We start from the raw sequence: 13,956 nt of genomic DNA, 5'->3' as shown, positions 1-13,956 counted from the left end.
ATCAAGATATGGTTGGAATACACTATTCATCAGATGCATAAATATTGCTAGGGCATTGGTTAGCCAAAAAAACATCACAAAAAACTCGTAGTGACCATAGAAGGTCCTAAATGCCATTATCAGAATGTGAGAATCCTTTATCATCAATTGGTGATACCCAAACCTCAATTCAATCTTCAAAAACACTATAGCACCCTGAAGCTGGTCAAATAAGTCATCAATACACGGTAATGGGACTTTTTCTTAATTATAACTTTGTTCAATTGTCTGTAATCAATGTAACATCCGTATAATACCATTCTACTTCTTCACAAATAGAACTGGTGCACCCCATGGCGACACATTAGGCCTAATGAATCACTATCAAGTAGCTTCTGAAGTTGTTCTTTCAATTCCCTCCACTCTGTTGGTGCCATATGATATGGAGAAATAAAGATGGGCTGAGTACCCAGGACCAAGTCAATACCAAAATCAATGCCCCTGTCAGGTGGAATGCCCGGCGGGTTTGCAGGAAACACATCTAGAAAATCTCCCACTACCGGAACAGACTTAATAATAGGAGAATTGATACTAACATCCCCCCCCCACAAAGGCCAAGTATGCCAAACATCCCTTATCAACCATCCGTTGAGCCTTCAAGTATGAAATCACTCTAATGGGAATATAATCCAGGAAACCTCTCCACTCAACCCTAGGCAATCTCAGCATTGCCAATATCACGATCTTAGCGTGACAATCCAGAATAGCGTGACATGGTGATAACTAATCCATGCCTAAGATCATGTCAAAACCAACCATACTAAGCAGTAAAAGATCAACTCTAGTCTCCAATCCCCAAATAGTCACCATACACAACCAATATACATGGTCCTCAACAATAGAATCACCCATCGATGTAGATATATGAACATGCATAACTAAGGAATCACGGGGCATATCCAAATAACGAGTAAAGTACGATGATACATATGAATAAGTGGAACTAGGGTCAAATTATACTTAGGCGTCTCTACGGCACACAGAAATAATACTTGTGATTACTGCGTCTGAAGCAACTACCTCTGGCCTGGCGAGAAAAGCATATCATTGAGCCTGACCATCACCTGATCAATCTCCCCCTTAAGGGCGACCTCAAGCTACCTGAGTCCTACCTGGAGCTGGATGAGCACGTGGTGAAGTAACTAGTACAAAAATCATAACATGACCTCTCTACCGAACTGGACCTCCCATAAGACGGGGGCAATACCTCATCACTTGCCCCAACTCCCTACACTTGAAGCAACCTCAATCCAAGGATGGCGGTGGGGCTTGAACGGGACAACAAGAACTAGAAAAGCCATTAGAAGAATTGGTACTGATGAACCCTGAATCGATGGAGCACGGGATGAACTTTGAGCTGGGAGAGAATTGAAAAGTGACTGACCCAGATGAGCATTGTATGAACCATGACTAGCTGATACACCACGATGAACCTCTGCTATGCCTTGCCTGACCTCCAGAAGAGGTACCACTAAAACTCCCTGAAACAGGAGGTCTCTTTCCCTCCCACTCCTCGCGCTCAAGCCTGCGAACCAACTCTAATCGCCAAGAAATCTCGACCACCTAGTCAAACCTAACATTTGTCTCGGCCTCTCGAGCCAAACTAAAGCGTAAGCCATAGTTGAGGTCATCAATGAACCTCATGATCCTCTCTCTCTCTCTCTCTCTCTCTCTCTCTCTCTCTCTCTCTCTCTCTCTGTAGTTACCAACCATACTACATGACGATCCAGATCTGCAAACCTCATCTCATATTGAGTGACTAACATACCCTCATTGCATAGGTGCTCAAAATACCTACACAACTCCTCCTTGCGAGTTTGGGGAACAAACTTCCCTAAGAAGAGAACTGAGAACTCATGCCATGTAAGTGTTGTAGTGCAGGCTGGCCTGCTCAACTCATAGGCCTCACACCATCTGTTGGCTGTCCCTGCTAACTGAAGTGTAGTGAATGCAACCCTATTGGTCTCTAAGATACACGTTGTGCGAAGGATACGTTGGCACTTGTCTATATAATCTTGACCATCCTCTGACTCTACCCCACTGAACTCTAGAGGCTTGAGCCTCCCAAATCGCTCTAGTCTCTTCTACTCCTCATCACTCATGGGTGGGCCAACCTCGGCCCGAGCAACAGCAACCGACTGGGATCATAGTACCCCCGATGTCTAGAGTCCCTGAGCTATCTGCTCTAGAGTACGGGCTGTGGGAGTCTGGGCACCTCCCACCGCCTGTGAAGTGGCTGGTGCAGCTAAAATCGATATCGCCTAAGCAAGGCTCGTGCATCAGTCAAAATCTGCGTCAAAGCCTCTTAAAGGCCTGGGATCACAATGGGCACTAATGTGCCTGAGTTGGTCCCACCGGCTCAACAACATCTGGTATCTACTCCTCAGCTGGAGCAATTGGTGGCTCTATAGGTGCTGCTCTAGCTGTCCTCTACTGCGGCACCGTCCTTTCGTGGCCCTAGCTGGTGGTAGAGGTGGCCGTCCGCCTGATCTGGTCATATGTATCCTCACTATCTGTGAGAAAATAGAAAAGTAAAAGTTCATATTCTAGAATTAACAAATCTGCACGACAAGAATGCAATAAAGTGAAGTTTTCTAATGGTTAGGTAGCCTCTTAAAGACAACTACAGACGTCTTCGTACAGGTCCTCAAAACTCTACTAAACTTGCTCATGACTCGTGAGGCCTAAGCAACCTAGTGCTCTGATACCAACTTGTCACGACCCAAAAATCCCAACCCGTCGTGATGGAACCTAACACACTCACTAGGCAAACCGATAATCACATAACATCTAAGCATTGGAATAAAATATGTTTTTAATAAACTCAACATGAGAAATCTCATAAGTATCTGATACAAACAACTGAAATACTACTACAATCTTCCCAAAATCTGGTGTCAATGGGTACAAGAGCACTACTAAGTATCAACATAAATAAAAACTCTAGTACAACTGTTTGAGTAATAGAACAATACTGAAGAAAATAAAAAGGAAAGAGAATCAAGGTCTACAGATATCTTAGAAGCTACCTCGAAGTCTCTGAGTAGGTACTAGCACAGATCTAGCAATCACCACGTCCATATGTACCTAGATCTACACACAAAATGCAGAGTCTAGTATGATTACAACTGATCCTATGTACTCAATAAGTAACAAAACTAATCTACGGTTGAAAGCAGTGACGAGCTAAGAAGAAGACAGTCAAAGTCTAATATAATGTTAACACAGGTTTAATGATGATAGAAATAATAAACAACTCGGAGAAATTATCATAATCAGCTCGTTCATGTTACAAAAATTTAGACATGCTTTCAAGTTCAACAATTAAAGCCCAACACTGATAGGAACACGTCAATTATAGCAATGCCATCCCCAAGTACTCACACTCTCAGAAGTGCTCAATCATTCTACCAAATGCCCACACAACCCACACACAAGTACACAGTACTGTACGAGTGGCTAGCATCAATTCCCCTCACCAAAGCATGTGTATATATATTATTGTGCCTGCGCTCACTACTGGTATGGCAGACCCTGGAGGGGCGAATCCTGCCCAAGCGCTAATCAAAGCCTATAAGGTCTGCTGCGATTTGCTACCTGATCCACATAATAATAATAGTAATAATAATAATACATAATAATAATCTAATAATAGTAAAGCCATTATGCGCTTCTGCGGCGCGCAATACGATCCACAATAACATTCACAACCCAACACTCAGGTCCACCTCAGTTATCAATCTCTCAAGTCTCAAAGGCTTACAATCTCGTACCACTCAGCCCAAACAATGATAATATGTGATGTAACAGTGAATGATAACATAGATTGATATAAGATATACGAATGAAGAACCGTGGTTGAGTATATAATTGTATTTAAAGTAGATAAGTTAAAACAATATAAAGAACCTCATTAGGTCTCAATCGAATAAGTACATAGCTTAAACATGATTTCTCACATGAATCGTAGCTCAATCACTTTAACAAGTAGGGATTACATAGATAAAAAAAGACTTGATAGCAATATAATGCATAAATCAACCCATACCATGATATAATATGGTGATATCATAGTCTTTCAACAACTCTAACCATCTCCACTACTGCAAATTAAGGTCTTTATGCTTAAACAACTATTGAAGACTCCAATGGTCGGTATAGACCTCATAATGAACGCCGCACAGATAGTGCCTCCAAATCTTTAGCGCGTGAACAATGGCTGCAATCTCTAAGTCATGAACATGGTAATTTTTCTCATGAACCTTCATCTTCCAAGATGTGTAGGCAATAGCCCTACCATCTTGCATCAATCTAGGCCCAATACACGATGCATCACAATACATGGTCTAAGATCCCGAACCTATAGGCAACACCAACACCGGGGCCGTAGTCAATGCAATCTTGAGCTTCTGAAAGCTCAAGTCACTCTAGTCAGACCACTTGAAAAGAGAACCTTTCTGGGTCAACTTGGTCAATGGGGGTGAGATAGATGAAAACCCCTCCACGAACCGGCAATAATAACCTGCCAAACCCAAGAAGTTCCGAACCTCTATAGCTGAAGTAGGTCTAGGCCAGTTTTGAACTTCCTCAATCTTCTTAGGATCAACTTTAATGCCCTTAGAAGATACCACATGGCCCAAAAAGGCAACCAAGTCTAACAAGAACTCACACTTTGAAAACATGACATATAATTGATGATCCTTTATAGTTTGAAGTACGATACGTAGATGCTGCTCATGCTCCTCTTGACTGTGGGAATAGATCAAAATACTATGAATAAAGCTAATCACAAAAGAATCCAGATACGGCTTGAACATCCGGTTCATCAAATCCATAAAGGCTGCTGAAGCATTAGTCAATCCAAATGACTTCACCAAGAACTCGTAGTGACCATACCAAGTCCAAAAAGCTATATAAGGGACATATCATGCCCTAATCTTCAACTAATGGTAGCCAGATCTCAAATAAATCTTGAAAAATACCTTGGCATCCTGAAGTTAATAAAATAAGTCATCAATCATTGGCAATTGATACTTGTTATTAATAATACCTTTGTTCAGTTGCTAACAATCTATACACATCCTTATCATTCCATCCTTCTTCTTTACAACCAACATCGGTGCACCCCAAGGAGAGACACTAGGTATAATGAATCCCTTATCAATCAAATCCTACAAGTGCTCCTTCAAATATTTCAACTCAACTGGGGCCATATGGTATGATGCGGTAGAAATAGGCTGAGTGCCCAGAACCAAAATAATGTAGAAGTCGATATCCCTATCGGGTGGCATCCCCGAAAAATCTGTAGGAAATACCTCTAGAAACTCGAGCACAACTAGTACTAAATACATGGAAGGAACCTCCGCATAAGGATCACGGATATAGGCCAAATATTCAAACACCCCTTCTTGACCATACACCGAGCCTTCACAAAAGAAATGACCCTACTAGTGGAATGACCATGAGTCCCTCTCCACTCTAATCGACGAAACCCCGACATAGCTAAGGTCACAATATTGGCGTGACAATCCAAGATAGCATGATATGGTGACAACCAGTACATGCCCAAGATAACATCAAAGTCCACTATGCTGAGTAAAAGAGGATCTACCCTCGTCTTATAACTCCCCATAGAGACTACACACGAACGGTAAACACGTATACTATAATAGAATCTCCCACAAGCATAGACACATAAATAGGAGCACTCAAAGAATCACAAAACATATCCAAATATGATGATGCATATGAATAAGTGGAACTTGCATCAACTAAAATAGAGGCATCCTTATGGCAAACCAGAACAATGCATGTGATGACTGCATTAGATAACTCTGCCTCAAATGTAGTTGGGAATGCATAAAAATGGGACTGAGCCCCACCACTCTAACCTCCACCTCGCGAAGGCCTCTAATTAGATGGCTTTTAGCTGGCTGGCCTTTACCTATAACGGCCTGACCACCAGCTCTAGATGCCTGACCTCCACCTTTAGTGGGCTGAGTCAGCGTTTAGAGCAACCAGTGCCGAAACAATGGCACGAGAACCCTGTTGAGGCACACCACTCTAACGTATGGGAATAAACCTCATAATATGACCCTTACCTCCACACTAAAAGCACTCCCTCGGATGCCATGGTTGATGAATCTGTGACTGACCTTGATGGCCCAGATAACCATCATGATAGTTCTGAATCACCGGCGCACTCATGTGAGCTGGAGGTGCACTGTAGGCTAGTTGCTGAGAACGAGATCCATAAGAACAGCAACTGCCCAAAGAACCGTGTGCTACCTGAAGTGCTGACTGACTTGTCCTGCGAGGTTGGCCTCAACCAAATGAACCCCTGTTTCCAGATGAGGAACCACTAAACCCACCAAAATTATGAAGACTCTTCTCAGATACCATCCCTCTACCCTTACTATGAATCATATTGATCCTTCTAGAAATCTCTACCACCCACTGGAATGAAATATCATCCCCAATCTCCTTGGCCATCTATAGCCTGATACTAAAAGTAAGGAAATCAATGAATCTCCTCACCATTTGCCTCTCAGTATGGAGAAAGACAACTACATGGTGAGATAAATATACAAATCGTGTCTCGTAAATAGTCATGCTACCCTACTGGAGGCACTCAAACTGCTTATGGTACTCCTCTCTCACAGTATGAGGGACAAACTTTTCCAAAAATAGTTGTGAAAACTGATCCCAAGAGAGTGAAGGTGAACCTGCTGGTTCTCCTCGAACATAATCCTGCCACCGGTGCATCTGCAATACTACAAAGTCAACTCCATTGGACTCCATTATACCCATGCTACATAACACATCATAGCAACAATCAATGATGTCATATGGGTCCTCATAAGGTATGCCACCAAAGAGAATATGAAATAACTTAGTGAACTTGTCCAATCTCTTCAAACCCTCTGACAACATAACAGACCTCTCCTCGGGCTGAATAGCAATGACAGGTTGAATTACTCCAACTGCCGGAACCGTCGGGGTTTGATATATAGGAGCCATTTGCTCCGGAGTGTGAGTAGCAGGAGTCTGGGCTCCTCCCCTAGCCCGAGAGACGACTGGTGTCATAGGAAATGTACCGGCCTAGACCACACTCTCTATAAGGCCACCATACGGACTAGAGCGTCCTGAAGTATTGGGGTGACTATGAACCCCTTCGGGACCTGAGGGGGTCCAACTAGCACGACTGGAGTAGGGATATCCTCCACCTGCTCGATCTGAGGCTCTAGAATATGTGCTACTGCGCGGGCTCTAGGCTAAGATCTACCCCTGCCTCTGGTTCGACCTTAGGCCTCGACATCTATCCCTAGTAGTGGATGTAACCTGGGGCTCCGATTCCTGCTTGGCTGTGGATGAACATGTCCTTGCCATATGTGAGAGAACAAGAATAGAATGGTTCAAACATTTGTGGTAGAATAAAGTCGCATGATAGAGAAACAAAGAAGTGACATTTCCTAAAGCTCTATAGCCTCTAGAAGATAAGTACATATGTCTCTGTACTAATCCTCCAGACTCTACTAAGCTTGTTCATGACTCGTGAGACCTAGACATCCTAGCACTCTGATACCAACTTGTCATGGCCTGGAAGCCCAACCTTAGGGTCGTGATGGCGCCTAATGTCCACTTGCTAGGTAAGCCAACGTTAGTACACAATTAATCATTTTAAAATCAATTTGAAAGCAATTTAATAAGAAATAAAGCTAAAAGTTTTAAAAGCAGATATAATAACTCCAAATGCTGACTAATCAAACCTCGGAATCTGGTCTCACAAGTACATGAGCATTCTAATAGTGCTACAACCAAAGTCTGAATGGAGATATAACTGTTTGAAACTAAAATGAACAGTAGAATTAGATAGGGAATGGGACTTTAGGGTTGCGGACGCCTTGCAGCTATACCTCAAGTCTCCATGATCAGCTAATCTGAGCAAGCTTCTACTAATTCTTGTTGGGACTAACACTAGAAGCTACACAAAAAGTGCAAAAGTGTAGCATGAGTACAACCGACCTCATGTACTCTATAAGTACCGAGCGTAATGTAAGGCCTCATAAAAAAATTTCTAAAACTCGGGGTTTTATGGTGTCGAAAAAGGAAATTTTTGGCAGAAAAATGCATTTATGTGGTCCACTTTGCGGCTATAGAATGGCCGTAGAGTGGAGCAGAAAATGGCAGCTTTGGATGCAATTCCTATGCAACCGTAGAATAGTTTTGCGGTATATTATGCAACCGCGAAACAGTTTTGCGGTGTATTATGCAACTGCATAACAGGTCTGCGGGCCACATAGTGACCGCAAACCCAGTCAGTTTTGCCCATATCCGAAGAACCATTTCGCGACCCATTATGCAGTCCGCAGAAGCATTGTGTGGTGGCATATACGACCGCATATCCCTTTCCGGAGCTTCATTTTTTGAGGTTTTATAACCCGACCCTACCTCGTTAAATAGAGGCAATTGACCATTTTTGAGCTAAAATCTAATACTTTGAGTGAGAGAGTGCCCTAGAGTGGGAAAGTGATCTCCAATAATTTTTTCTTCAATTCTTGCTCAAATATTGGAAGATTTACAAGGAAAACTCACTAGGTCTTCATCCTAGAGGTAAGATTCATGGCCCTAAGATCATGGCGTAAATTCCAAAATAGATTTGTACGAGTCAGTATGGATTTGTACTAGGCGGTTAAATAGTTGTCCCAATAAGATTTCTTACTGAAAATGGAAATGTACCTTATTTAGGGTTCCCCTACTATATAAGGGGATACCGATCATTTGTAATGCATGATCAATCATTGGCAAAAGAATATACACTCTTACTTTCTTGCCCATTACTCATCAGAATTGTCTCTTAACTTTATTTTTCTTACTTTACTGTTCTTATTGACCTATCCCGAGGCCATCATAACTCGAGTTCAAGACTCGCTTAAGCACTCGTTTGATTCAACTTTGATCTTTAATATATATATATATATATATATATATATATATATATATATATATATATATATATATATATATTTGGTTGGGAGATCATTAGTATTGGATTAAATCACGTATCCTTAAAACCACTAAACAAGTTTAATTGTTACTCGAATTTTAGGGTAAACAGTTTGAAACAACAAAATGTGAAGAAGGGAGAGGGGGGCAAAGATCAAAATAGGATGTACAACAAGTAGGAGTAAAGGCTAATCAAAATTAGATATGTCAAAATGGACTAGCCCAACCCAAGCCTCGTGGCCTTTTAAATTTGATGGGTTAGGGCAGGTCGACCCTCCATCTATATGGGCATTAAAATGGCCAGTCAGCCCAGCCCAGCCCTAATAGGGCCGCGAGCTGGGGCGGGTCGACCCTTAATTTTTTTAGAAAAAAATATTTCTCCAAATCTTTAGATATTTTTTCGTGATATAATCTCTTGATCATATAAAGATTATATAAACTACTTCTTTTTATTTAGAGTGTACAAGAATCTTAATATTTGACAAGGAATCTCGTAATTGAAATGTTAATTCTCTATATCTCTAGCTCTTCTTTTTTTAACGTTACATGAATAGTTTTTAGTACTTTTCTTTCATTTTCCTTAGGTTCAGGAATTGCTTCAATAACTTTATATGTTAAGGTTTTTTAATTTAGGTTTAACATTATTTATTGATTTCATCATTATAGTCCATACAATTTCTAAAATTCATGAAATTTGCAAGTGTTGTCAATTTTCTTTGGGTATTAAAACTTGACCTTTTTTCTATACTGAAGAGCAACTTAATAATTAATAATATATTAAAGTAATCAAACTTATCATTGGCCACTTAAAATAATATTTTCTTTTGAAATTTTGGCCACTTAAAACTTTCCTATTTCGTTGTTAATTAAACAAAAGAAAAACTAATCGTGTCATACTACATGCATATCAAAAATATAAATTCTAGTCGATAAGAAAGGGTAAATGAGCAATTTAAGGTTGAGAAATAGGGATTATAGTTAATATATTTTTAGATTTTAATTTTTTAAAATATTTAAATTTGAATATAATTAATTTTTGGCCCACGGGCCGGCTCAGGCCCAGCCTCGGTCAAACCTCAAGGGCCAGCGGGTTGACTTGGGCCGGACTTATAAACCTCAGTTCTAAATGGGCTAAAAAAATTACAACCCAGCCCTACCCAAGTAGCGGGCTGGGTTGGACTGGCCTCACGGCCAAGCCCATGTTGATGGCTCTAATAAAAATAATAGGACAAAAAATGGGGCATGGAATGTAAATAATATGAAGTAAAGGGTGGTCAATATAAGGAGGTCCAATTAAAACTGGTAATACATGTACTACTCTGAAAAGTATAACTGGCAATGAGGAAGGTATACAAGATGATAACAAAGCCAGTTCTTCTATTCCTGAATGAGGAACAACTATAGTGTCCAACAAATGCAAAAGGTGGGGGCAACCCCCTCCCAATGGATATAGTAGGATTTTAGAATGTAAGAGGACTAAATAAGCGGGCAAAATAGAAAGAGATCCATATGTTTTTACACAATATAAGGGCATGCTTATTTAATTCTTAGAGACAAAGATTAATATATCAAAGGCTTAACAAGTCTCTCTTAATCTGTATAATGGATGGTCCTTCATCACCAACATAGTACAATACCCTACAGGTATTATTTATAAAGTGGAATATAGAGGCACAACGGGTAAATTTTGTATTATAATGGGTGTATAATTTTAGTGACCAACTAGAAGGAGCATGTGGAGAGATACAGAGAATATTGATGCAGGCATGAAGGGGCATTGGGCTGTGATGGGAGATATCGACTGTATACTAAATAGGGATGACAGGATAGGTAGTCCTGTGACTATGGCTGAGTTGAGAGATTTCAGAATGTGTGTGGGTGACTTCCATTTGCAAGATATGGGAAAATTTTATTTTGTGTCTCATACAACTGATACTAGTTGTATGAGGTAACTTTTTTGTCTCACAGTTTTGTGGACCCAAAAGTGAAAGATTGGGGTCCACAAATTTGTGAGACAAAAAGGAGCCTCATACAACTAGTGTAAGTTGTATGAGACACAAAATAAAACTTCTCGCAAGATATGTGATCCTCAGAGGCATTCCATACATGAAATAACATGCAAAATAGAGAAGATAGAGTACAAAAGTAAAATAGATATAGTATTGATAAACAAAGACCAGATGTCCAAGACACCAACATCAGAGATATATTTTATAACTCAAAGCTTATATGATCACTGCCCTGCTATTATCAACTGGGAAGATGGAAATATAAGAACAAGAAAAACTTTCAGATACTTTAATATGTGGAGCTTGGCTCCATATTATAAGGAAAGGGTAAAAGAAAACTAGGAGGCTAGAATTATCGGGACTAAGATGTACCACTTGGTGGAAAAATTGAATAATATCGAAAAGGTCCTTAAGAAGCTAAACAAGGAAAAGTTTAGTATGTTAGAGATGAAAGCAGACAAGGACATGGAGCAGTTAATAGAATGACATATCAAGAAAGAGACCCTACAAAGAAAACTCTGCCTGTGGAGAAGGGCTTATTAGCACAAGAATTGTCACGACCAAAAATTTCACCTTAAGGATCATGATGACATCTAGTTTTTAAAACTAGGTAAGTCGATCACTTACCATAGTTAAGCCAATAAAACATGATAATATAAAGCACAATTTTAATACAAATGCGGAATGAAGATGATACAAGCCAACACAGTGATAATCACAATAAATCCCCAAGACTAGGTAGTATAGAGTCACGAGCTCTAACTAATACATACATTATCTCAAAGAACAATACTATTCGTGTGACAATACAAATGTAAGAAAAGGACTCCAAGGGGCTGCGATGAATAAAGCAGCTCTATCTTGAATCCCTGCGATCAAAGAAGCTCTCATAGCCTGTTTTCGCTACCTCCAACACCTGGATCTACATAAAAATATGTAGAAGTATAATATGAGTACACCACGGTTGGTACCTAATAAATATCAAGACTAACCTCGGTGGACTAGTGACGAGGTTCAAGCCAAGACTCTCACTAGTTAAATATAACCTCTACAAAAATGCCAAGGACCAACAACAACAAGAATAACATAAGATAATAACTGATTCTCATCAGAATAAGTGATAACAATTTAAAACAAATGAAGGTGAAGTCTCGACGATAAGTCATCAAATTTAATCACTCACATATGACACCTCGTGCTCAAATTATCAATCACCCTCGCACGGTAAAGACATCGTGACATAACATAAGTCACACCCACATGGCAAAGACCTCGTGCCACAATGTAAGTCACACTCGCACGATAAAGACGTCGCGCCACAATATAAGTCACACCCACATGAAAAAGACCTCCTGCCACCACATATATCATACCAGTGTCAGTTACCAATAACATGTTCAAGAGGAATTTATCAAAAATCAAATAAAGTAAAGCATGATAAAAACTTCTTTATTTCAATCCGCTATGTTAGTAGCAACTCAACATAATATGAGATAATAACTCCACGCAGGCAAATACATCTTGTCAACCAAAACATCAAGTAATAACGGAGGCACAGATTAGAACATTGGAAATAATGCAATAAATCACGTAGAATGCATGACACATATAAGAAATAATAAACCCTTCCAACACAAGAATACAACAAGAGTCGCTATGATGTGCCACATATCAAAATCACAATAAATCATCCTTATGACATCGCGTGAGCTTCACATTTCAAAATTATTTTTCCGAAATAGCTTCAGCGCATGGGTCCCTGTATCTCGCTTTGTGTGCATCACAATGAAGTATTTCTCCTTCTTGCACCACGCGTATAAGCACCCTTATCTAGCCACATGCGCATCAATATATACACCACCCTTATGTCGTCGCATGTGCATCTCAGTTACAACACAACAATCGACCACACACTGCGAGCCCATGTGCCACAACATCGTCCGAACAACAATACCAACGCCACACAATACATAGCTCATGGCTTAACAACAATAAGTATAAGAATAACAACAATAACATAAGAGTACGAAAAGTAAGTAAACAATGAATGTGCTTCACATAACAATAACTTCAATTCAAGGCATATTATTTACCTAAGGGTCTAATTCGTTCAATTACAACACATAAGCCCGTGTTCGCACTCGTCACCTCGTGTACACGTCTTTTCACATAGTACAAGCAGTGCAAATAGACCAAATCATATGGGGTAATTTCCCCACACAAAGTTAGGCAAGATACTTACCTCAATTAGGAAAATTCAATACTCTAAAAATACTTTTCCTTTAGAATTCATATCCGCCCCGCTAAAATCTAGCCAAAAGCGACTTAATAATATCAAACAATGCAAGAGAAATTAATTTTAGTTAATAAAGTTTAGATCTTTATACTTTTTCCAAAAAGCCAACAAAATTTAACCCCCGGGGGCCCGATCAAAACCCGAGTCAAGAGGTAAATCTTGATTGCCCATAACCCAACGAGTTTATATGTGTCTTGTTTACAAATCCGAGTCCAATTTGACTCTCAAATCTCAAATTTTTATTTTTGAAAATATAGTTAAAAATTCTTAAATTTCTCTTCAAATCCTACGATTTATATGTTAAAATCCATAAGCAACCATGTTATAATATTAAAATTGAGACAAAATCACTTTCCCAATGCTTTGGTTTGAAAATCTCCTATTAAAATTGTCTCTCACCGAGTCTAGGGCTCAAAATGTGATAAAATGAGACTACGTCCCAAAATCCCAATCTTTTTTTCAGTTCCAGAAGTTGCAAATGTGATCGCACGTCGCAATTTGATACTTGATGATCCCAGGTATTGTTGCAAATGCGACATAGACTTTGCATTTGCGAAGTCTTCTCCCTCCGCAAAATCGATCAATTGATCGAAAATGTAGTTGTCT

The sequence above is a fragment of the Nicotiana tabacum genome, chromosome 22 (genome assembly GCF_000715075.1).
Source record: "Nicotiana tabacum cultivar K326 chromosome 22, ASM71507v2, whole genome shotgun sequence".
NCBI lineage: Eukaryota > Viridiplantae > Streptophyta > Magnoliopsida > Solanales > Solanaceae > Nicotiana > Nicotiana tabacum.
Note: the sequence above shows the minus strand (reverse complement) of the source record.